The sequence below is a fragment of the Henckelia pumila genome, chromosome 4 (genome assembly GCF_033568475.1).
Source record: "Henckelia pumila isolate YLH828 chromosome 4, ASM3356847v2, whole genome shotgun sequence".
Lineage (NCBI taxonomy): Eukaryota > Viridiplantae > Streptophyta > Magnoliopsida > Lamiales > Gesneriaceae > Henckelia > Henckelia pumila.
The window spans coordinates 22,968,459-22,994,390 of record NC_133123.1 but is presented as its reverse complement, the minus strand read 5'-3'; positions in this window follow the sequence as shown (position 1 = coordinate 22,994,390).

Sequence of the window (25,932 nt, the reverse complement as noted above, 5' to 3'; positions counted from 1 at the left end):
GAGCTTAGCATACAACTGATGCTCTCGCAAGGTCTGCAAAATAGTACGAAGATGAAAGGCATGCTCATCCATGCTACGAGAATACACAAGGATGTCATCGATGAACACTACAACGAACTTATCCAAGAGCTCTCGAAAAACCCTGTTCATCAAATCCATGAAAACAGCTGGAGCATTCGTCAGACCAAATGGCATCACTAAGAACTCATAGTGCCCATATCGAGTACGAAATGCTGTCTTCGAAACATCCTCGTCTCTAACTCGCAACTGATGATACCCAGAACGCAAGTCGATCTTGGAATAGACAGAAGTACCCTGCAATTGATCAAACAGATCGTCAATCCGCGGGAGAGGATACTTGTTCTTTACTGTCACTTTGTTGAACTGACGATAGTCAATGCACAAACGCATCGAACCATCCTTCTTCTTGACGAATAGAACTGGGGCTCCCCAAGGTGAAACACTGGGTCGAATGTAGCCCTTATCAAGAAGATCCTGTAACTGCTGCTGCAACTCTCGCATTTCAGATGGAGCTAATCGGTACGGTGCTCGGGAAATCGGCGCTGTCCCTGGCAACAATTCAATGCCAAACTCGATCTCTCGCACAGGTGGTAACCCTGGAATCTCGTCGGGAAACACATCCGGGAACTCACTGACTACTGGTATCTCCTCCATGTCCGGACCCTCTAAGGATGCATCAATCGCATAGATCAGGTAGCCTTCCCCGCCAGACTCTAAAGCACGTCAGGCTTTCAGAGCAGAAACCACTGGCATCGGGGGTCGCACTCCCTTACCATAGAAATACCAAGCATCCTCAGCCTCGGGGCGAAACTGGACAAATCTTTGGTAGCAATCCACTACCGCTCGATACGAAGTCAGAAGATCAATCCTGATGATACCATCAAAGTCATCCATTGCTAAAACCATCAGGTTAGCGCTCAACAGATGCCCATCAAATCCCAAAATACAACCCAAAACAAGACGCTTAGCTAAGACTTCCTGACCCATCGGAGTCGAAACCGCTAACAAGACGTCTAAGGAAACAAAAGGTAATCTATGCCTCTTAACAAACCGAGCTGATATGAATGAATGCGAAGCACCGGTATCGATCAAAAGATAAGCAGGAAAACCGCACAAACTAAAAGTACCTGCAATCATGTTCTCACTGTCTGCCTGAGCCTGCTCCTGGTTCAGCGCAAACACCTGCCCCTGAGCATGCGGGCGCGATGACTGTCCTCTCGAAGAAGACTGAGAATGATGTCGCTGCGATGGCTGCGACTGCTGACGCTGCTGCTTTTGATACTACGGTGGCTGATAGATAGTGGTCTGAGAACCACCAACACTCCCCGAAACACTCACTGTACCGGTCAAAGTGGGACAATCTCTCTTCATGTGACCCTCCTGGCCGCACTGAAAACAAACACCAGTGATATGAGAACACGGTCCTGGGTGATGCTTCCGTTTGCACTGACAACAACGTCGTGAATCACCAAAATGATGAACACCGCCAGATCCGGAAAAAGAAGAAGAAGTACCACCCTGTCTCTTAAAAGACTGGGCCCTTGGACCCAAAGAGCTAGATGGTCTGGATGCAGAAGATCTGAAAGTCCTGTTCCTCTGCAGACTGTCCTCTGCCTGGTGAAAATTGTTCACCAAATTCTTGAAGTTCCTCTCTCTGCCCACGGTAACCAACTGATGAATGTCAGGGTTAAGGCCCTGAAGAAATAGATCGTGCATCGTCTCTGAGCTACTCGCAATATGGGGACTGAAAGAAAGAAGCTCAAAGAATTTCTGCTGGTACTCATCAATGGTCATAGTACCCTGTCGCAAACTCAGCAACTCGCTTGCCTTCGTCTGACGCAAAGCTGGAGGAAAGTAATGCTTCTCGAAGGAAGACTTAAACTCAGCCCAAGTAGCGGTACCCCTGGCGGCAATAAATGGAGTAGAAGTAGCTCTCCACCACCTCTTCGCATTTCCCTCTAGAACAAAAGCTAAAGTCTCCATCTTCTGGGCTTCAGTACACTGATACTCCCGAAAACAACTCTCCATATGCTCCAACCAGTCCTCAGCAACTGCAGGAGCCTCGCCACCTACCAATGGCTTAGGAGCCATCTGAAGAAAACGGTTCATACTAAAACGCCTATGATCCTCATGATGATGTCTATGGTGATGTCTCCTTGGTGGATCACCCCAACGACCACCGCTAGCCTGACTCTCGTAATCATCATCTGCCATCTGTCAATAACAACAGACAACTCTTAAAATCCGTTTTACTAATTCCCAGTTGCAATGCGCTCTGATACCAATAAATGTAGTGACCCTACCCGGATCCACTACCTAATCAGAGTGATTAGCGCAAGCAACAATAATTAAAGCGTTAAATAGCGGATAATTCCAAAGTACAACAAATCCAATCGGCAGAATACAACCGACGATAGAAACAGTGTATAATTCTTTATACAACCAAATCGAAATTAGGGTATCAGAATCCCTAACAAACTACCTCTGCACGGTAGCAACCTCAACCCTGCTGGGAACCACCGGGACCGTCCAGCCTCAGACCTGACTCGCCACAAGGTGTCCCAAAACACGAAACATAAGGGGCGTGAGTGACTACGCTCAATACGGAAGCAATGATATAAATACAAATATGAGCATACACATGACTTTAAAAATCAGGGTTAAATCACTTTACTCATGGCGCCTGGAATACACAGTACCGGGCAAGAGAGCGACTCCGCGTGGTACTCGTATATTCCCAAGACACGAATCCTCAGGAAGAATCGCCTCGACTGATGGAAACTGTCATGACTCACATCATACCCGATGCAATCTCCGTAAAAACATATGCATGTGCTAAAAACAGTAAAACATAGCCAATACAACACATACATCATGAATCACACACATATGTATAAATATCATGCCGGCTATCTCGGTCAGTACTTACGTACTTCTAACACTGCAGGTCAACTCCTAGCACACCCTTCTAGGTCCAAAGCCTACCAGTCTGCTCTACTGCGTCTACACATGCAAAAGTCCATGCATCACTATAAACGCTCTAAAAGCCTTAACTAAGCTATTTCATACTCCTAAATATTTTTAGGAAGCCAAATTATACCTTCGTTCGTTGTCAGCCCGCTGGTATAGAATCTCCTCAAAACTTAGGCACACCTCCGCTACGACGCCGGGATCGCTAGGCAACTTTCGGATTCCCAATAGGATGCCTAGAACTCCGTAGATCTAAGTAAGAAGGTTCGAAAACCAGAGGAGAAGAGGGGAAATCGGTGCACAGAATAAGGGCTCGGACCCCTTATTTATAGACGGTGATCGGAACGTTCGATCGCGAATGGAGCGTCCGATCGTGACATCGGAACGTCCGATGTCACCTCACGTGCGTAAGCAGTGATGTCATCTTGCTGACGTCGATGATGACGCCAGCCCTATCCAGATCGGAACGTCCGATCCTCCAACGGAACGTTCGATCCCGATCGGAGCTTCCGATCTGTGCTTCGGAGCTTCCGATCACTTCGGATAATTTTAGGCAAAATTTAGTAATTAATTTCCTTAATTACCTTGATTAATTGAGTGTCATTACACTCTACCTTCTGGATCAGGAGGTTATGTTGTCTATACTGATGCCTCTGGTCAGGGGTTAGGATGTGTTCTGACACAGTATGGACATGTTATTGTCTATGCTTCTCGACAGTTGAAGACGCATGAGACTAACTATCCAGTGCATGATCTCGAGTTGGCCGCCATTGTATTTGCACTCAAGGTTTGGAGGCATTATCTTTATGACGAGAAATTTGAGATATTCACGGATCACAAGAGTTTGAAGTATTTATTCACTCAGGCAGAGTTGAATATGCGACAGAGACGCTGGATGGATCTTCTGAAGGATTATGATTTTGAAATCAAATATCATCCAGGTTCTGCCAATCTTACTGCTGATGCCTTAAGTCGGCAGGTGAGACTTTCTGCACTTCAGACTAGTGAAGTATCTCATATGATTCAAGAGTGCTGTTCATTGAGTTTTACGCTCAAGCACAAGAAAGGGAGAAATGGCATTCGGTTGTATACTATTTTGTCTGAGCCAACATTGTATTCTCGGATCAGAGATGCTTAGATATCTGATGTTAAGACTCAGCGTTTGACACGTTTAGCCAATGGAGTTAATACATCTGGATTTCATTTTCAGGCAGATGGTTTATTGTGCTTATTTAATCGAGTGGTTGTACCTAATGTTGCGGAGCTCGGGAATGATATTCTTTCTCAAGCTCATAGGAGTCGATTATCAGTCCATCCTGGAAGCATGAAAATGTATAAGGACTTGCGAACTAGATTCTGGTGGAAAGGGATGAAGAGGAGTGTGTATCAATTTGTTTCGAGATGTTTAGTTTGTCAACAGGTCAAGGCTGAACATCGACGACCAGGTGGATTACTGCAGAATCTTGAGATTCCCGAATGAAAGTGGGAGCATGTGACTATGGACTTTTTTACCCACTTGCCTATGACGTTACGTCAGTGTGATGCTATCTGGGTTGTCATTGACCGTTTGACGAAATCAGCACACTTTATTCCTTATAACCGGGAGTATTCTTATGATCGCATGACACGCTTATATATCCAAGAGATAGTGCGATTACATGGGATTCCAATGAGCATAGTCAGTGATAGAGACCCGCGATTTACCTCACGTTTTTGGGGTAGTTTTCAGGAGGCGTTAGGTACCACTTTGAGTTTGAGCACTGTATATCATCTGGAGACTGACGGGGAGTCAGAGCGGATGATTCGTACGCTGGAGGATATGCTACGTTCTTCTGTCATGGATTTTGGCTTATCTTGGCAGGATCAGTTACCTTTGATCGAATTTGCCTACAATAACAGTTATCATCGTAGTATTGATATGGCACCTTTCGAGGCATTGTACGGTCGACGGTGTCGTACTCCGTTATTCTGGGATGAAGTCGGGGAACGACAAGTCGAGGGTCCTGAATTGGTGCAGCAGATTGTAGAAAAGGTAGATTTGATCAAGAATAGGATCAAAGTTGCTCAAGATAGACAAGCCAGTTATGCTAATATTCGTCGCAGGCCACTTCAGTTTGAGCCTGGTGAATATGTGTTTCTCCGAGTATCACCTTTCAGAAAAGTGATGAGATTCGACGTGAAAGGCAAGTTATCTCCTCGTTTTATTGGACCTTTCCAGATACTGGAAAAGATCGGAGATGTTGCATATCGTTTGGCTTTACCGCCAAATCTTTCCAGTATACATAATGTTTTTCATGTGTCGTTACTTCGACAGTATATAGCTGATGAATCTCATTTGATTCAGTCTACTGATATTCAGCTAGAGCCAGATCTGTCTTTTGTTGAACGACCAATCCGTATCCTAAACAGGAAGGAGAAAGTTCTTCGGAACAAGACTATACCACTTGTGATGGTACAGTGGCAGCGCCGAGGCATTGAAGAAGCAACTTGGGAAACTGAGAGTCGTATGCAAGCGGAATATCCTGAGTTGTTTGCTTTGTAATTTTGATTTACCATGTAAGATGTAATTACAGTTGTTGTAATAAAACATGGTTTGATGTTTCATATTATTATTTTGATTTTGTCTTTAGATGTTATTTCGCGGACAAAATATCTAAAGGTGGGGAGAATGTAGTAACCCAGATTCTATTTTAAGATAATAATATGTTAAACATGATTAAGGGTTGGTAATTAATCAATTTTGGAGTGTTATTGGACTTCGGAAGAGAATATGGGCTTTGACTTTGGGCCGGATCGGAAGCTCCGAACCCAGATCGGAAGTTCCGATCCTAGCCACTTTGGAACCTCATCGGAAGCACAGAGATCGGAAGCTCCGATCCTGGAACGGAAGTTCCGATCTCCAGCTGCCAGCAATGCTCGATGACTCAGCCGCAAGTTTTGACAAGTGTTGAACGTAGAGCAGATCGGAAGCTCCGATCACCCGATCGGAAGTTCCGATCCCGACGTGTCACACATGCACGCAGTGAGCTGGATCGGAAGCTCCGATCCTGAAATCGGAAGTTTCGATCCTGGCCGGGAATTTTGCCTATAAATAGGGCTCGTTCGATTTCATTTTGAAATACGAATTCCCGAGTTTCTTTCTTCAGTTATATAGTGTAAGATAGACACTTGAGGGCCCTATCGGTTATAATAGAGGTTCTGGAATAACCAAGGTGTGGTTATAGTCATCCGGGACTAGCGAATTCAAAGGGATAACTACGGACGAAGGTATGGTCCGGGAATCTATTTAAGTTTTGGGAGTACTTATTAGCTTAGTTAAGGCTTATAGAATTTATGTAGTGATACGGTGAACTTTTGAATATAGGCTTGGAACCTAGGATCTTACTATACTTGAACTAGCCTAGAGGTACGTACACATTGACTGAGATTGTCAGCGAGTATACGTGTTTATATATTGCATTTATTTGGCATTATTATATGGCATGATGTATGATTTACCTTTTTTCATATTTATATGTCATGTGCATATACACGTTGAGCCTATACCTTGTTATACCTGATTATAGAGCCGCTCAGCTCTATACTCGATAGTCTGTCACTGAGAGTACCGCGATGGAGGGGGCATTTATGTCTGTCTACTCTGGTGTACTAGACGAGTGTGGTTGCACCCAGAGGTTGATCCGTGCGGTGGCAGCACTCATGTGGCGCCAGTTCTGAGCATGATTTTTCAGATGACCCTGTACCAGTCATCATGTTGCATGCATTATATACATATGTTTACTCATGTCTATGTACTGGGCGTTAGTGCTCACGTCCTAGTTGTTATCTTGGACACTCTATTTCATGGGGCAGGTCGCAGGATGGACGGAGCTGGTAGTTCAAGGAAGGACTAGGGAGCAGGAGCCTTGAAGATTTTATTATATAGCAGAATTCGATATAGCTGTATAATGTTTACTGTTTAAGGTTTCGATTTGGTTGTATCACTACAGATTTAAGCCTGGATTATGTTACTAAGCTGATATGTAAATTATGGTTTTGTTTCCGCATGTTTTACTCTGTTAAGTTATTTTGCTGTATTAAGTTTAATGCATGCTATTAGTTGCCAGTTAGTAGGTGACCATGCAGGGTCACTACAACAGAGATCTCAAAATAAAACCTCGAAGGCTATCTTTCCAGGATGACATAATTACAAGTCGAAAATGGGAAAATATCTTATTCAAGAAATTCAACCAGAAGAAAGAGAGTTTTTCATAATAGGAAAACTTAGATCTCCAGAAGGTTGGAAAGAAGTCAAAATAGTATTCGAAATTACAAGTCATAGGAATCAATTCCCTTCTAACTCGATTTACTATTTAGAACAATAGGTAAAAGGAACTTACCAAGGATTGATAAATATTGGTGAGTTGGAAGTTTAAATTTCTGGAATTCCGAGAAAACAAGCAGATCGACTAATTTTGGGCTTAGAATTCCTGGAAATCATGGAAACGCCTTGAAGAAGGAATAGAGTTTATGAAAAAAAAAGACTTGGAGAATTCAATAAGAATTTTACGAGATGGAAAACCAGGAGAATTGGATAAGGGACAACCCCTTTAATCAGATTCGAAAACTCTGTTCACAAAAAGAGAAAGAAGCAACTTTTGAAATCAATAAATCATGAGCATGATTTGTTGGAACACGCGTTCTCTGATCACACGGATGTGATACCCGGAGCAGCGGAAGTTTAAACATTTTATTTTTTTTCGATATGGAACGATTTCATATCGTGGGTATCAAATCCAAACGATTAAAATCTTGCAAGTAAAAATAAAAATCACAATTAAATATTTTTACCTCTTCAAGCTAAGGCTTGATAATGGTTTCCAACATAATTTAATCTGCTCTTCTTGTAAATCCCGGGAACCGATGACTTGCTCGATCAATCTCCGGAATTAGGTCCACGAACAGAAAAACTAAAACCTTCTGATTGATTGCACTAGAAATCAATCAGATGTTTATCGAAGAGAATAAACAGATTTGATCTGTCAATTCAGAATGTAATTTTTCACAAAAATCACAGCCTGAATTATCTCAAAAAGGAGAAGAGAATTTCAAAAATTCCCTTAGAATATTATAAGCGATTTTCAAAAATTTCAAGGATGGAATACATCTAATTTTCGAACACTACACCTATATTTATAGATAATTTCTAGATTAGATTAAGTTATAATTATATTAGGACTCTAACTCCATAGGGCCCATAATCCATAACTTAAGCCCAACAAGCCAAGCCTGTTATTATAAAAATTAATATAAAATTCATCATGACTACGATTGATAAACTGATTTCACCAATGTGCACAGAAACCATTTCTGCATCTTTTAAAGTCAAGATAATTTTTCTGAATCCGAATTCAGTGATTTCCAAAAATGCCCATCCATATGTCATTTTAGGAAATTCCACTCCCTTTAGTTAAGAAGTCCAACTTCTCTTTCATTAAATTTAACTCTTTAAATTTAACTATCTCAACGGGGTTTAGTAATCCATTACTTGTACCCCATGCTCACGGACCGAAGTCCCATCTCGCATGCGGCATGTCATGAGCTCTTTGACGGTGGCATACCTCTCCGACCTTGACTGAGCTCCAAAAAGTTCCTTGAGGTGCATGTGTATGTCAGCAGCATTCACGGCATCCTCAAATCGCCTCTGGAGTTCATCAGACATTGAAGCTTGCATATAGCATTTAGCCTTGATATCATGGTCCTACCATTGATCAAGTTTTGCCATTTCTTCTGGACTTATATTAGCTGGTGCTTCCTTTGGAGGATTTTTTTCTAACACGTAGAAAATTTTCTCTGAGTTTTAGAACAATCTTTAATTTACGGAACCATTCCGTATAGTTTGCGCCAGTCAATTTTTTTTGTTCGAGAATTGAGTATAGTGGATTTCGCGAATTCATTGTAATGAAATACTGAAAAGAAACAGACAATAATCAGTGATTGTTTAATTAATTTACTAAGACATAAAATATGGCGAGATTTAATTTTATGAATTTCACTCCCACTATTTTAACGATTTCACTACCCTCTAGTGAAAACGGGAAACTTGTTTCCTTAGTGGGAACATGGAGTCCGATTGGCAAACTATAGTCCCGAATAATATCAGTCAACCATAATTTTCAAAAGGTAGAGCTCAATTGCTTCCAAAGCAACTCCCATATTTTTACCTCATGTCCAATAAGGGCCCAATAATATGACGCCGTTTAATGTGATATGTCAAGATGACCCATCAATATTAAGTTGTGATGGACAGTTGCCATGTGGATCCCCAATAATATGAGCCAATCTCATGGGAGTTCCACCCAACTTACAACATGTGTCGATCCAATGTACAGCTTTCCGACGAACGGGCCCCCCCAATAATATGAGCCGGATCGTGCCCGCGGGTAGCATCTCATACATTGATCGTTGATGGAAGGTAGGAACATTTAAACAATATTTAAATTCTCTTTTGTTTCTCTTGATATCAATTTTAAATCATATTTAAAATGAGGAATTTTTAATTTTGAAAATTGTCTCATCATGCAATATTTGTATGCTTGCGGGATTCATACAATTTAGTCTAAACATGCATACAACAATAATATCATATATTATTTAAAGGATGATCGATCCCAATCACTAATCGACCCGTGGTTGCCAATCACGAGTCTAAGTCCAATCCTAGGTGATAATCAAGTATGCAATGCAATCCTATTACATTGAGCTTCCAATTTACATTTCTTCGGTTTTTATTGTCTGCTGGGCCCACCTTTGTCTTCAAATCTTTATCTCCCACTAAGTCTCTTAAATTTACAATAAATTTCGATGACAAGTAAGGGATACATATTTAAGGGTGGGAACGGGCCATAAACCAGGCCCATTTTTATTACAAATGACAATTCAAATTGGGCCATAAACCAAGCCCATTAATAAAACCCAACAACAATAAAAACAAATGTAAATAACCTAACATACACCTACAAAATTGGTCATGGCAATCGATCATTCTTTTATCCAATAATTAATTCAATAATTAAATAATTGAATAACATGCAATGACATCATAATTAAAAAGATAAAATCAAATTTTATCTTATCCTTTCATAAGCTCATATTTTATCATCAATTGTACCAAAATAATTAATTTTATAAAATCTAATTTAACGGATAAAATTTATAAATTTTCAAAAAATTCAAATTTATCCAAAATCAATTTTAAAAATTTCGGACTCAAACAATTTGACCCGACGCCTCGTGGACCAATCAAAATTTTTTTTCGATCGGACCAAAAACTAAAATTTCAAAAATTTCAAATTCTTAAAAAATTAAAATTTTAAATTTTTTTTTCGGACTGCCCGGGACATTCCCGGGCAGCCCCGCCTCCACGTGGGACAGGGCTGCCCACGTGGAGGTAGGCAGCGACGCAGCGACGATCGCTGCCCTTGATGCCCTGTTTCCTTCAAAATTTTAATTTGAAAATTCATTTTGTTTTCCAAAAACCGAGGCTAAAAATTTTGTACAATCGATTAATTTTAATCGTTTGATCAAAGATTACAACCTGGCTTTGATACCACTGTTGGAACACGCATTTTCTGATCACACGGATGTGATACCCGGAGCAGCGGAAGTTTAAAATTTTTATTTTTTTTCGATATGGAACGATTCCATATCGTGGGTATCAAATCCAAACGATTAAAATCTTGCAAGTAAAAATAAAAATCACAATTAAATATTTTTACCTCTTCAAGCTAAGGCTTGATTATGGACTCCAACAGAATTTAATCTGCTCTTCTTGTAAATCCCGGGAACCGATGACTTGCTCGATCAATCTCCGAAATTAGGTCCACGAACAGAAAAACTAAAACCTTCTGATTGATTGCACTAGAAATCAATCAGATGTTTATCGAAGAGAATAAACAGATTTGATCTGTCAATTCAGAATGTAATTTTTCACAAAAATCACAGCCTGAATTATCTCAAAAAGGAGAAGAGAATTTCGAAAATTCCCTTAGAATATTATAAGTGATTTTCGAAAATTTCATGGATGGAATACATCTAATTTTCGAACACTACACCTATATTTATAGATAATTTCTAGATTAGATTAAGTTATAATTATATTAGGACTCTAACTCCTTAGGGCCCATTATCCATAACTTAAGCCCAACAAGCCAAGCCTGTTATTATAAAAATTAATATAAAATTCATCATGACTCCGATTGATAAACTGATTTCACCAATGTGCACATAAATCATTTCTGCATCTTTTAAAGTCAAGATAATTTTTCTGAATCCGAATTCAGTGATTTCCAAAAATGCCCATCCATATGTCATTTTAGGAAATTCCACTCCCTTTAGTTAAGAAGTCCAACTTCTCTTTCATTAAATTGAACTTTTTAAATTTAACTATCTCAACGGGGTTTAGTAATCCATTACTTGTGTGACCCTCAATGGTTCAGGGATACAGCTAGCCGTGGGCTCACAACTCCTTGTGACTCGGAACAACAATTTCCGATTTACCCATCGAATCATGGTAAGAGCGCCTAGCAACATCGCCCCATGATTCCCTAGGTATCACTGATAGTTTCTGCAAGAACCAGTAGATTTTGGTTAGCGTACAGTACGGTCCCTTCATCCATATATCCCGATCGAATCAACAACCATTGGTGCATCGAGAGTCGTTCGAGATTCGATAACTATGCAATGCATCTTGAAGATCAAATAGTGACATCGCATGTGCTACTAGGAAACCGAGTAACCTAAAACACATCATGTACTCTGGCCAGAGATGTAGTGACCCGTATCCGTGATTAACGATTAATGAGTAATTAATCATGTAATCATATTTGGGTTAAGTAAAACATGATTAAGGAAATTCTAGGAGGATTAACGGAGCCCAGAAATGGATCCAGGACACTCGAAATTGGTTTAGAAGGTTCCGAGACTCGAGAGGGATTGGAAGCAATGATCTAGGATCGGAGCGTCTGATCGACGATCGGAACGTCCGATCAAGAACGAAGCTTCCGATGGCTGTCGGTGACAGGTGTGTGGTTGCATGTGGACCAAATTGACACGTGGCGAACGGAGCGTCCGATCGGGGAACGGAGCTTCCGATCTGCCGGAACGAAACGTCCGATCGAGTAACGGAGCTTTCGATCGACGTCTATAAATATAGGGTCCGAGCTCCTCATTTCTTGCCAATTCCTAATTCCTCTCCTTCGCCCTAGTAGCTCTATTTTGGGCTTTGGGTACTCTTATTTTAGAGTTGGAGTAGGAAATATACTTTAGTATAGTCAGATAGTGTCTGACATAGCAGCGGGGCAGTGCTCGTGTAGCAGAGCAATGCTCGAAGCTGTGGAGCTGCAGCAGGGGTGTGCCCCTAGTTGCGGGATAGTCGCCATTAGTGGGCTGACGACGGACGCAGGTATAGCTATGGTATCCTTAAATTATTTAGGAGTATGCAATAGCTTAGTTAAGGCTTTTAGAGCTTATTGAATAATGCATGGATATTTGCATTGTAGAGTTGTTGATAGGCTTGGAACCTAGAGTGGGACTGCTAGGATTTGCCTGTAGTGAGGTACGTAAGTACTGACTGAGATGGCCAACATGATATATATTATATGTGTTGCATGAGTATGTGCTATATGTTTTACCATGTTTTACGGCTTTAGCACATGCATATGTTTTTACGGAGACTGCATCGGGATGATGTGAGTCATGACAGTTTCCATCAGTCGAGGCGATTCTTCCTGAGGATTCGTGTCTTGGGAATATACGAGTACCATGCAGAGTCGCTCTCTAGACCGATACTGTGTATTCTAGGCGCCCAGAGAAAGTGATTTAACCCTGATTTTTAAAGTCACTTATGTGTTGCATATAAAATATATATCATTGCTTTCGTATTGAGCTTAGAGCTCATGTCCAGTGTTTCTATATGTCTGGACACCCCATTCGACGGGGCAGTTGTAGGTGCATGGTTGGGCACCAGGAGCTTGGAGTAGCCAGTGACCAGTGAAGACAATAGGATTTAGCTGTAGGTTTTGCCTTTAGGGTTATTTATTTCGATTGGGTTGTATAATCGAATTTATTTATTCGGTTGTATTATGCCGGTCTGTTTTAATTTAAGTCTTCCGCAGCGATTTATTTAATGCATGTTTAATTATGCTCCTAAACTCTGATTAGGTAGTGGATCCGGGCTGGGTCGCTACATTCATTGGTATCAGAGCATATACATGCAAGAGACTTGGGATATAGTACTAAGACTTTGGGTTATCCTTGTAGGATTGGTGAGACCTAAGGATTATTTGGTTCTTCATTGCCAAGGTTTGCGGCATAAGTCTTCGCTATAAGGAAGACAACAGTGATGAGAACACCGGTAGTAGCATGAATATGCTGACTACAGTTCATTTTTTGATGCATTGGGATGCTGATCGAAGAACATATGGATTCCAGCAGGAAAAGACTGGGAGAGAAGAAAGAGAATATCGCGTCAGATATCTCTGAGGGCTTTTTGGAACGAATGGTGTGTAATAACCCATGTGGTTCCAGTCCGAAGAGATTTTCCACTCGTAGTTGGAGATATTGTCATTTAAACTCATGCAGAACATGGTTTTGCCGGTGGGCGTGTATCGATGCTTTTTGGTATGCGTACGGGAAACTTCATGTTCAAAAGCATGATTTAGTTGCAAGAAGAAAGCTGACGGTAGATCGTGAGCATAAGTGGTCGATTGACATGCACTGACGCAGAGCATAGCTGGTTAGCTAACACGTGCCATTTCTCCGGAGTTCTTTGCGGGAGGACATGTAGAGAGACCTGGACGGGAGTATGCTTGTATCGATGCGTGTGTCGATTAGAAGCTTCATGCTTAAGGAACGAAGACTAGTACGATGATTTAAATACTGTATTGTTGTAGTTGTAAACAGTGTTTCAGTTGTAATAAATCATCAGATTTGGTTGTATCATTCAAGTTATTGATTGTACATTTTGTATTTTCGGAATACTGTAATTGTATTACATAGGGATTGTAATCAAGAAATTGTACATAACTTGAAGCAATTATACATGTTTTATTAATCTAGCAATTCGTGGATGATTGCATGTTTTTGCTAAGTTTAGCATTGATCCTAGTTGATTAGTGTTCAACTGTGGTGACTCATGGGATTTGAGTAGGGCCAACGGTGATTGTTGACTTGCGGTTAGTCTAGGTGTTTTCCTAGGATTGACCTAGTTAGTCAGTGGACTAAGATAGTGCCAGCGATGGATGGACTCATCTAGAGGCATGAGAATATTGTTCATTTTCGGACATTGGATTTTGTTCTAGTTTGTTTTCTTAGGACAGTAGACTGTCTGACCTTTGTTAGGTTGAGACTTGCGATGATGAGATTTCATCAGGATGCCAAGTCCAGTATATACCAAGAGTTGTGAACTATGATCATGACTAGACGTGATGGGGCGCGACCCTATGCCAGTGTTACTCTGGGAGTCTTTGCACTTCAGAGGATTACCTGGGAGCCTTTTGTGCTTCAGGAGATGGCGGTGGGAAGGCTACTCAGTCTAGGGATTTGGTGACAGTCACGACAGGGTATGACCTTGGATTATATATCAGGTTTGATATTGATGGTTCGATATCGTCTGGTGTGTCAGAGATATCAGTGATAGTGTTCTGCTATAGGAACCAGTCTTGGAGGGATTTCCTTGACAAGTGTGTGCTCTGAGCAGATAGATTTAATTTTTGACCGATGATTACTGCTAGACATGGGGATCTAGTAGGTGGATGGAATTCTACCAACAATGACTTGTGGTTGTCATCAGAGTTGTGGATAAAGTTTCTTTGAGATAGGAATTATCCGAGATCCAGGATGGGATGCAGTTTCGAGACTTCGACTCGAATAAAAGAATTACTTCATGATGATTGATTTCATCAAGTGTTGGATCATATGATAAGTATTGTACAAGGATTATTGAGATCTGAGGGAAGCATGGCCTATACCCGTGAAGCCTTGGTGGTTGTCCAGGTGGGTTATCGAGGTAAGCTACCCTAAGTCTTGAATTGTCATACAGTCTTAGCAAGGGATCTGATCCGGAGCATGTTCGAAGATTGTGAAGATATTTGGTATTCGTTAGTTATGCTTCTTGGACTTGACGAATCGTGATGTTCATCTTGAAAGAACGAGGCAAGAATAATGAGTCCAGTGATTGCGCCAAGAACTGTCTGATATTTCGGAGGTTGAGCGTAGGATTTTCCCTGAGATGGAAATGGTCTAAGTTGATAAGATCGCGAGAAGATCTTGAACTTGGTTTGTCTTGATGATCATCTCGAGTGAACAAGACAAAAGAGTAGTAGTGCTGAGACGGCACAGGATTTGTGCAAATGACTACTAGTGGTTAATGATTAACTTTGTCAGAGTTAGATTGATTAAGTCAGTGTACGAGATAGCTGTTAGTAATAAGACACGAGATTGTGTCATTGGATTACTAATAGCTATGTTTCGGTTACCAAGCGCGGGTTTATTGTAACCAGAGATTTTTTGTGTAATCCAATGTTTGGAATAGTAAACTTGGATCAGTCGAGTCAAGAGTAATTGATCGAGCCACTTAGGTGTTGACGATTTATCTGATTTGATAAGTGTGAGTATCAATCAGCAAATCGACGAGGTCGATGAGTAAGTCCAATCAGCGATGAATTGGATGTAGCAATCGAGAAATGCTTGGGATAGTACTTTGTCACTTAAGTGCTTTTGTGATGATGTCTTAAGTGTACCATTGGAGTTTGGGATCCAACGAGGATTGGACACTTATATGGACATCAGTTGTATGATCGCGAGGTGTGACATTAGCTGGGACTTAGTTCTCGAGATCCAGCAGGGGGTGTCACTAATTTTTAGCATATGGTGCGTAAGATTATTGAGACGATCGAAGCAGTCGTTGATCGACTTAGTGGTCAACAAGATTGTTGTGGGAATTGAAGACTTCGCAAGACAGCGATGCAGCGACTTTGTTCTTTCAAGTTAGTAAGTCACATCCGTGCAGACTGTTTGTCGAAGATATTACGTTGCAGCAGTAGACAATAGTCGGAGGTGTTATATGTGACACACTACTCTAAGCACAAGTGTTTCCCAGGATCGGCTAGGGAATCAACGAATTAGTCTTTTCATTGCTGAGGCTGATGAGTTCAGCAAGGGAAGCTGTTTGACTATTGAGAATCCGTTGGGATTTAGTCCCAGGATCAGTGTGATTAACCTTGGGAGGTTGGTATGCGATGATGGCTTCATCAGAGACTCCGAGTTGAGTTATACCAGACGCTTGCAACTGTTGAGTTTTGAGATGGTATAGGAAGCGTTTCCATATGTCTGTGTACGGTGGAATGTCCCAGTCGAACATATTGGTGGGAGCTTGCCTTAGTCTTGATTTGTATACAGTGATTGCGAGTAAGTATAACTATCGAGAGAATGTATATTGATTGGGAATTCTTGGGTGAATAACCTATGGCTGAGTTATACTAAGAAACATGAACTGTGATTTGTACTAGACTGAATGGTCTGAGTTCCCAGTGTTGCCCTTGGGAAGCTGTTTTGCTTTGGTGAGGCATGGGAAGGATAATCAGTCTATGGAATCATGTTAAGCAGTTATGTTGCAGTATAACCCTGTGTCATTTAGATTCTCTTGAAGAGGATTAGAGCTTTGTTGTGTCAGCACAGTGTTGGGATTAGTTTTTCCTCACTAGAGGTGTTGGGCACTGAGGACTTTTGGTGACCAGTGGATTGTTGTATGCTTCGTGATCAGTAAGATCGTGATTGTGACGAAGGACATATCAGTGCTGTGGTACGTTAGTGTCAAGCGAGGTTAATTGTCATCAAGTAATGCAGTGGTTTCCAGCTCGGAGAATGCTATTGTGATTTAGCATTTATGCAGCTTGCATATAATTCGACAAGAGTCTGAGTATGTCGAAAGCTATTTTGACTAGACACTCGGGCAAGTGTCTGTATTTACGTTCTCGAGGTGTTACCCTAGATTTTGAGGACGAAATCTTTTAAGGGGGGGGGGAGAATGTAGTGACCCGTATCCGTGATTAATGATTAATGAGTAATTAATCATGTAATCATTTTTGGGTTAAGTAAAACATGATTAAGGAAATTCTATGAGGATTAACGGAGCCCAAAAATGGATCCAGGACACTCGAAATTGGTTTAGAAGGTTCCAAGACTCGAGAGGGATCGGAAGCAACGATCTAGGATCGGAGCGTCCGATCGAAAATCTGAACGTCCGATCAAGAACGAAGCTTCCGATGGCTGTCGGTGACAGGTGTGTGGTTGCATGTGGACCGAATTGACACGTGTCGAACGGAGCGTCCGATCGGGGAACGGAGCTTCCGATCTATCGGAACGGAACGTCCGATCGAGGAACGGAGCTTCCGATCGACGTCTATAAATATAGGGTCCAAGCTCCTCATTTCTTGCCAATTTCGAATTCCTCTCCTTCGCCCTAGTAGCTCTATTTTGGGCTTTGGGTACTCTTATTTTAGAGTTGGAGTAGGAAATATACTTCAGTATAGTCAGACAGTGTCTGACATAGTAGCGGGGCAGTGCTCGTGTAGCGGAGCAGTGCTCGAAGCTGTGGAGCTGCAGCAGGGGTGTGCCCCTAGTTGCGGGATAGTCGCCATCAGTGGGCTGACGACGGACGCAGGTATAGCTATGGTATCCTTAAATTATTTAGGAGTATGCAATAGCTTAGTTAAGGCTTTTAGAGCTTATTGAATAATGCATGGATATTTGCATTGTAGAGTTGTTGATAGGCTTGGAACCTAGAGTGGGACTGCTAGGATTTGCCTGTAGTGAGGTACGTAAGTACTGACTGAGATGGCCAACATGATATATATTATATGTGTTGCATGAGTATGTGCTATATGTTTTACCATGTTTTACGGCTTTATCACATGCATATGTTTTTACGGAGACTGCATCGGGATGATGTGAGTCATGACAGTTTCCATCAGTCGAGGCGATTCTTCCTGAGGATTCGTGTCTTGGGAATATACGAGTACCACGCAGAGTCGCTCTCTAGCCCGGTACTGTGTATTCTAGGCGCCCAGAGAAAGTGATTTAACCCTGATTTTTAAAGTCACTTATGTGTTGCATATAAAATATATATCATTGCTTTCGTATTGAGCTTAGAGCTCATGCCCAGTGTTTCTGTATGTCTGGACACCCCATTCGACGGGGCAGTTGTAGGTGCATGGTTGGGCACCAGGAGCTTGGAGTAGCCAGTGACCAGTGAAGACAACAGGATTTAGCTGTAGGTTTTGCCTTTAGGGTTATTTATTTTGATTGGGTCGTATAATCGAATTTATTTATCCGGTTGTATTCTGCCAGTCTGTTTTAATTTAAGTCTTCCGCAGTGATTTATTTAATGCATGTTTAATTATGCTCCTAAACTCTGATTAGGTAGTGGATCCGATTCATTTCACGATTTGTTGCGCTAACCCAACTTCATCTTCATCATGACATTGTCTATGGAGTTACGAGTGCAAAGTGCCCATAATTTTGATTTATTTTCTTCACTTTGCCTAAACAAGTTTTGTTTTTAATAAAAAAAATCGATATGAGAAAATCGGAGATTTCATCAATAGCATGTGAAAAATATACTAAACAAGTTTTTTTTAATAAAAAATAGGTTATTTCGGCTGACTTTTTATAGGTTCGGTTTAGTCGGTTTTGATATAAAAATTCGGTCGGTTCGGTTGATAAAAAATCGTTCGGTTCGGTTTTTAAAATTTTGGTTTGATCGGTTCGATTTTGACCGAAACGATAACACAGCCCCAAGTATATCACGCATATGTGGCTCCGCCACTGGTGACACATATCCTTTTGTTCATGGTGTGCTTGTTCCTAAGGCAGTGAGTCAGTTCGATGAAATTGTCTGAGATCAATCCTCCTGACACAAATGCACAATGTTTGAACACCCCTACTCAGAAGACTTTACTCTCTTCTTTGATGTTTAATATAACTCAATTTTTGTCACGTCCCATAATTGGGCCTAGTTGACATCGAAGTTATTTAATGTTTTCACATTAAACAACAAGTCTCGGATTTTCAAAAAATTCCAGAAACCAATCTACTCATTCATATACCTAAAATACACTGTCTTACAGAAAATTGAAATTTAATTATCTTTACAATCTTTAACTGGAAACAATTAAACTTAATATGCAGCAACTTAGTACAACTAAATGGAAACAGAAACTAAACATCATCAGCTTATTGGTCTTCTTCACCAACGCCAGAATTGGTTTTTCTTGTCATTCTCCATTTCTGTCTCGTTCTTATTTGAGAGGTTGGTTTGGTGGGTGAGTGAGTAAGTGATATGGGTCTGACTTAGTAAATGGGGGAAATATCCCAGCTTTTAAATCATGTTCAGAAAACTTACATACTCGTATAGAAATAGAACGGAATCCATATACTTAACATAATACAAATTATGCACCAATTTACTTTATGAATTTCGTGGCTACCTGATATCAGCCCTTTATATGTTTATTACATTCATACTTTGAAAATATATATACATGCTGGAACAAAATTTAAAACATAATATTAGCTTTAAAACCGAAAGTCCACTAACCTAGATTGCTAAATAGAAATTTCGGTTTGTCTTGCAACTTCTGCTCTTGCTCAACTGAACACTTCTCCTTGCTCGACTGAACACTCAACTGATGCTCAACTGATTGCTTTCACTTTGATTTCGTGTGTACTTGCTCAGAATTTTTGGTAACCCTTAATCATAATTCTGAGTGCCATTTATAAGGAAAATTATGACTGTTAAGCTCCCCATTTATTGTCTTTAATTTTCATTATTTTAAGTTAATACGTCAGTTACAAATATAGAGTAGTTGCCTTATGGGGTCCATTCTAGCTACTGCACCGGTCTTGGTCAACTGGTCAGTTCAGTTCATCTCGATTCGTTTACCTCAATGTAATTTACCTCGATTCAGTCTAACTCATTTCAGTTTACTAAAATTTCGGGTTCTCACAATTCTCTTGTGGTTGGCCTACATCAGGTCGGTTGTATGAATTTGTTTTTTCTTTGAATTGTCTTTGTTTCTCAATAGATTTTCTACCATAATTTATAATGGCAAATACTTTTTTTGGGACTGAGTTCACTCAAATGCATTATTTGAATTGTCTCTGTTACTTAGTGGTTTTTCTATCATAATTTATGATGGAAAATACATTTTTTAGCACTGAGTTAGGGCCAAATTTTCACAAACCACTATTTCATGTATCCAATTATCTCCATTTTCTTTTCCTTCCAAATTTTAGCGTGAGAGCGTTGCTCATTCATTTCATCGTTTATAATTTGAATCTTATATTGTGTAGATTCTAGAGACCATTATGATTCAAACAAGAATGATGTTTTTTTTTTGCCTCTTTTTCATGTAAGACATCACCTGGTCGATTGATGGGCATGTTTGTGTTGCATATTTTATTATCATTTTATTATCATTTGTGCGTGCATTCATTTGTTTTAATTAAGTTTTTGTTGGTATTTCATACATCGTGTCTACATTATACGCTCCCGTTTTTATTGTGTAGGACGTAGCGTTTTGTCGAGGAAAAGATGGAAAAGCTATTGCGCAAGAATGAATTACGGAGCAGAAATGATCAGAAAATCATATTTAATTTTATATAAGTCCAAATCCAATCTCCACTGTCTAGAATAAAGTTCAAGATGTTTTGAAGCAGCTGTCCAAATTTTAGCTCAATCCGACGGCTAGATCTCCGGATATGAATTTTTCACAATCGCTGCTCGCTGGGAAAAAAGCTGCGCGCTCGATCCAATGAACTCACGCACCCTAGCGCACCTACAAGAGAAGCTGGACAGAAAGTTGGCATAAATAGGCGCGCTCAATCCTACCAATTCGTGCGCTCGAGCGCACCGACTTTTCCGAGAAATCTGTTTTAATTAGGAAACTTTTTTGGGAAGGACTCTAGTCTTTAAATACATCATATAACTTGAAAATTACTATCTTTTGGAGGAGAACGCAGAGATTAGAGACGGCTACAGACAAAGAAGAAACATCTGGCGGCTAAGATTATTCTTTCTTGTTCTTAGATTTTAATTCTTCTAGTTTTTATTCTTGGTTGAGGAAGACGAACCCTTGAATTTATTTATCTTGTGAGATTCAGATTTTCATTGTTTGATTTTAATTGAGTATCAAAAGTTGTTATGGATTATTTCATGCTTGTATGTGAGATTATAGGCCTGTGATTTCGCTATACAATCTACTGCTAAATTAGAATTCAAATCCGTAATTGTTTGAATCATCTAATTTGTGAAGCAACTATGATTAATATTTTCTGATGTTGAATTTGTTAAATCGTAGGAACAACAATTGACTAGGCTAAATACATCCGCTGGTGCATATGTTGTCTAGATTCATCAGTTTCACTCATATGAATGCTACCTTAGATTTAAATCTAGATCGCTGGTATTTGGGTTAATTTATTGATAAGGGTTAATTTAGAATGTTATTTTCTAATTAACTAAAATTAAGGTGAAACAGGAATTTGATTTTCAATGGTGAATATTTAATGAAAATTAATTATTTTTGGAGAATCGATGATCGAGTGAATGATTTCAAGGGTGTAGTCGACCGATACCAAGTCTCGTTAGTTTATTGATATTTCTTATTTTAAATTATTGCATAGTAGTTAATTTCAAAATCCAAATTCCCTTTTATTTATTTCCAGTATTTTTAAGAACACAATTAAATTTAACTTTCCTCGTGGGAATGATCCCTACTCTCGCTACTACATTTTTCATTGTTAATTCTGAGTTGGGTTAATTTGGGCGCGATACGACTAAGCGTTACCAAATTTTGGCGCCGTTGCCGGGGAAAGGCGTTTAATTTATTTGTATTTTTGTTTTTGTTTCTTTGTTTTTTTTATTATTCCTCCTAGTGCTACTCTGGTTTGTTCGTGCGTGCAGGTGAATCTTCGAAAGAAGAAGAATTTTCATACGACCCAGAGATAGAAAGAATTTTGCTTAGGCGAAGGGGGATTCTTGCAGTGTAATACTTTGAGATGTCAAATCGACAAGTATTAGCAAGTTTTATCCAGCAACACGGAGAGCCATTCTACGCAGCATGGAAGAGATTCAAAGATTTGGAAACCATCTTCCGGTATCATGAGTTTTCTAACTATTCTCTCCTTACATATTTTCTTAATGGTTTGGATGCAGAGACAAGAAAATGGGTAATTGATGGAGCTTTCACAGCCGGTATTTTAATATTTTGCCGAGATGATGATACCATGAGACACCTGTTGGATGATATGGTCGAGTTTCACTATCACCGATATTCACACTCTCAATACCCGGATTTTACAGACCAACCATTTAAGCTTCAAAAGGAGGAGGGAAGTTGTTCGAAGTTGATCTTACATCCGCTAGAGGATATCATGAGCAAGCTTGTGGCATCGACTGTGAAAACTGTAGAAGATCTAAAAAATTCTAGATGTCACCTTGTGGAGCACATAGAGAATATCAAGAGATCACTCGTCCATGAATACCAAGAACATGAAGTGAAGCAAGATACTCAATCAGTGACCAACCCGATTTGGTTTGATGATGATGACTTAGAGAACCAGGATTGGGAGTGCGAATCAAATCATGCTGAAGATTTAGAGGCGTTTGAGTCTTCTTTTCTTTTTGGACCTCAGCCGGAAGATGTTGTAGAAGAAATAGCGTATGATGGAATTTTTTTGCCATTTGAGTTTGAGGATGACGGAGTTCAAGAGTCTATCGATATGAGCTCATCGATAGTATTATCATACACACATCCCCAAGATCCTTCATTTCCATTAGTACCAGTTTCAAAAGATTTTGGCTTCCGAGAGCCCGCAGAGATGTTCTCTTCCTATGTTTACCAGCTATGGAGTGTTGTTGAGGTGACGAGCTTAAACTGTTTATATCTAGCCAAGCTTGAGGGCACATGGAACAAAGACCCATTTGTGGTGTCATGTGACACTTATTTTGGGCGTCAGCCGCTATTTGAGGAGTGCTTCTAAGGGTCAAGCCGACGACTAAAAATCAAGCGCTGGCTGGGAGGCAACCCAGTATTCTTTCTTTTATTTAGTTTTTCTCTTTCATTTAGTTCTTGTGTTTTATTTTTGTTGTTTTCAGGAACCTAGCCGCCCCATCTGCAGACCAATTGTCAATATGAGTCTCTCATTATTTAGCCTGAGGCCAAAGAGGATGACAACGCCAACACTTGAACCAGGGGAGTTCTGTTTTAATTTTGCATCTCATTATCATTTTGTTTTTTGTGTTGTGTGTTGTGTTTTTAGTTCCAGAGCATTGAGGGCAATGTTTTAGATAAGTGTGGGGGTGGTGCATTCAGTATTTGGTATTTTGTCTTGCATTTGTTTTTGTTTCGTATTTGCACATAGTTCGTAAGCACGCATGTTTGTGGAACCATAGGTTGATTGTGTACTCTTGATTGGACATGAGAAACCATAGGTTGATTGTGAATATTCTTAAGCACGCATGTTTAACCAGTGAAGTGTAGTGATGTATTAGATTTTGTGGATGGATGTTGGACCATTGCACGACAATAGGTGTTTGTGGAACTTGATAGTGCTTGAATCTTGATGATTTTTTTTGATATGGCATACACTTTCTTGGGCGCACCTTAAAATTTTTTGTTTTATGAAAAAGAAAAACAGTTTTTTGGAAACCAATTAACTCCATCCGGGTTGCGAGCAAGATGTTTGAAATCCTATTCATATTGTTTGTGGCTAAGTATGCGGATTACATGGGGTTTTTCTTTTGAAAAAAAAAATATAACAATTCCATCCGGGCGTGAAATGTGAATGAAATTCTATTCACTATTTCATAGCTAAGTTTGCGGACCTAATGGGATTGTAGTTACATCCGGGCTATAGACAAGGGAATTGAAATACGAATCCTATCTAGTTATAGGTAAGTCTGCGGGTAATTATTGAGACTTTTAAAAAATATCGGGTGCAAAATCCGACGGTGCGTAATTATTCTCAAGGAAGTTGTGTTGTGTTGAAGGATTGTTGGGAGGAGAGTTATTGATGGTGAGTCTTCCACTGAATTGTTATAGGTCGGCGAACAGTCTTGAAGCTTTGTTCTTTTGAAGTTGCATATAACTGAGGTAACATGACACACACACACACGTTCGCATTCGACTGCAGGTGTATCATTGATGATTGAGGATAACTATAAACTTGTTTTAGATGAAAGTGGTTTTCTCTGAGGCTATGATATGCGTGATTCGTCCTTGCTTATGTGTTTGTTCTGTTTTATTTTGTTTTTGCATAACTTGCTCGAGGACGAGCAAGGATTAAGTGTGGGGGTATTTGATGGGCATGTTTGTGTTGCATATTTTATTATCATTTTATTGTCATTTGTGTTTGCATTCATTTGTTTTAATTAAGTTTTTGTTGGTATTTCATACATCGTGTCTACATTACACGCTCCCGTGTTTATTGTGTAGGACGTAGCGTTTTGTCGAGGAAAAGATGGAAAAGCTATTGCGCAAGAATGAATTACAAAGTAGCAATGATCAAAAATCATATTTAATTTTATAGAATTCCAAATCCGATCTTCACCGTCCAGAAATAATTCAAGATGTTTTGAAGCAGCTGTCCAAATTTTAGCTCAATCCGACGGCTATATGTCCGGATATGAATTTTTCAAAATTGCTGCTCGCTGGGAAAAAAGCTGCGCGCTCGATCCGATGAACTCACGCGCCCTAGAGCGCCTACAAGAGAAGCTGGACAGAAAGTTGGCATAAATAGGCGCGCTCGATCCTACCAATTCGTGCGCTCGAGCGCACCGACTTTTCCGAAAAATCTGTTTTAATTAGGAAACTTTCTTGGAAAGGACTCTAGTCTTTAAATACATCATATAACTCGAAAATTACTATCTTTTGGATGAGAACGCAGAGATTGGAGACGGCTACAAATAAAGAAGAAACATATGTCGGCTAAGATTATTCTTTCTTGTTCTTAGATTTTAATTCTTCTAATTTTTATTCTTGGTTGAGGAATGCGAACCCTTGAATTTATTTATCTTGTGAGATTCAGATTTTCATTGTTTGATTTTAATTGAGTATCAAAAGTTGTTATGGATTATTTTATGCTTGTATGTGAGATTATAGGCCTATGATTTCGCTATACAATCTACTTCTAAATTAGAATTCAAATCCGTAATTGTTTGAATCATCTAATTTGTGAAGCAACTATGATTAATATTTTCTACTGTTGAATTTGTTAAATCGTAGGAACAACAATTGACTAGGCTAAATACATCCGCTGGTACATGTGTTGTCTAGATTCATCAGTTTCACTCATATGAATGCTACCTTAAATTTAAATCTAGATCGCTGGTATTTGGGTTAATTTATTGATAAGGGTTAATTTAGAATGATGTTTTCTAATTAACTAAAATTAAGGTGAAACAGGAATTTGATTTTCAATGGGGAATATTTAATGAAAATTAATTATTTTTGGAGAATCGATGATCGAGTGAATGATTTCAAGGGTGTAGTCGACCGATATCAAGTCTCGTTAGTTTATTGATCTTTATTATTTTAAATTATTGCATAGTAGTTAATTTCAAAATCCAAATTCCCTTTTATTTATTTCCAGTATTTTTAAGAACACAATTAAATTTACCTTTCCTCGTGGGAATGATCCCTACTCTCGCAACTACATTTTTCATTGTTAATTCTGAGTTGGGTTAATTTGGGCGCGATACGACTAAGCGTTACCATCGATTGTGCATTTAGAATGGCACATATAGCCTAGATGGTTAAAGTTCTTTTGAACATGAAATATATTGTCACGGATGATATTCAGCAGGGGGTGATTATTCTGAAATAAGAAGATATTTCTCTG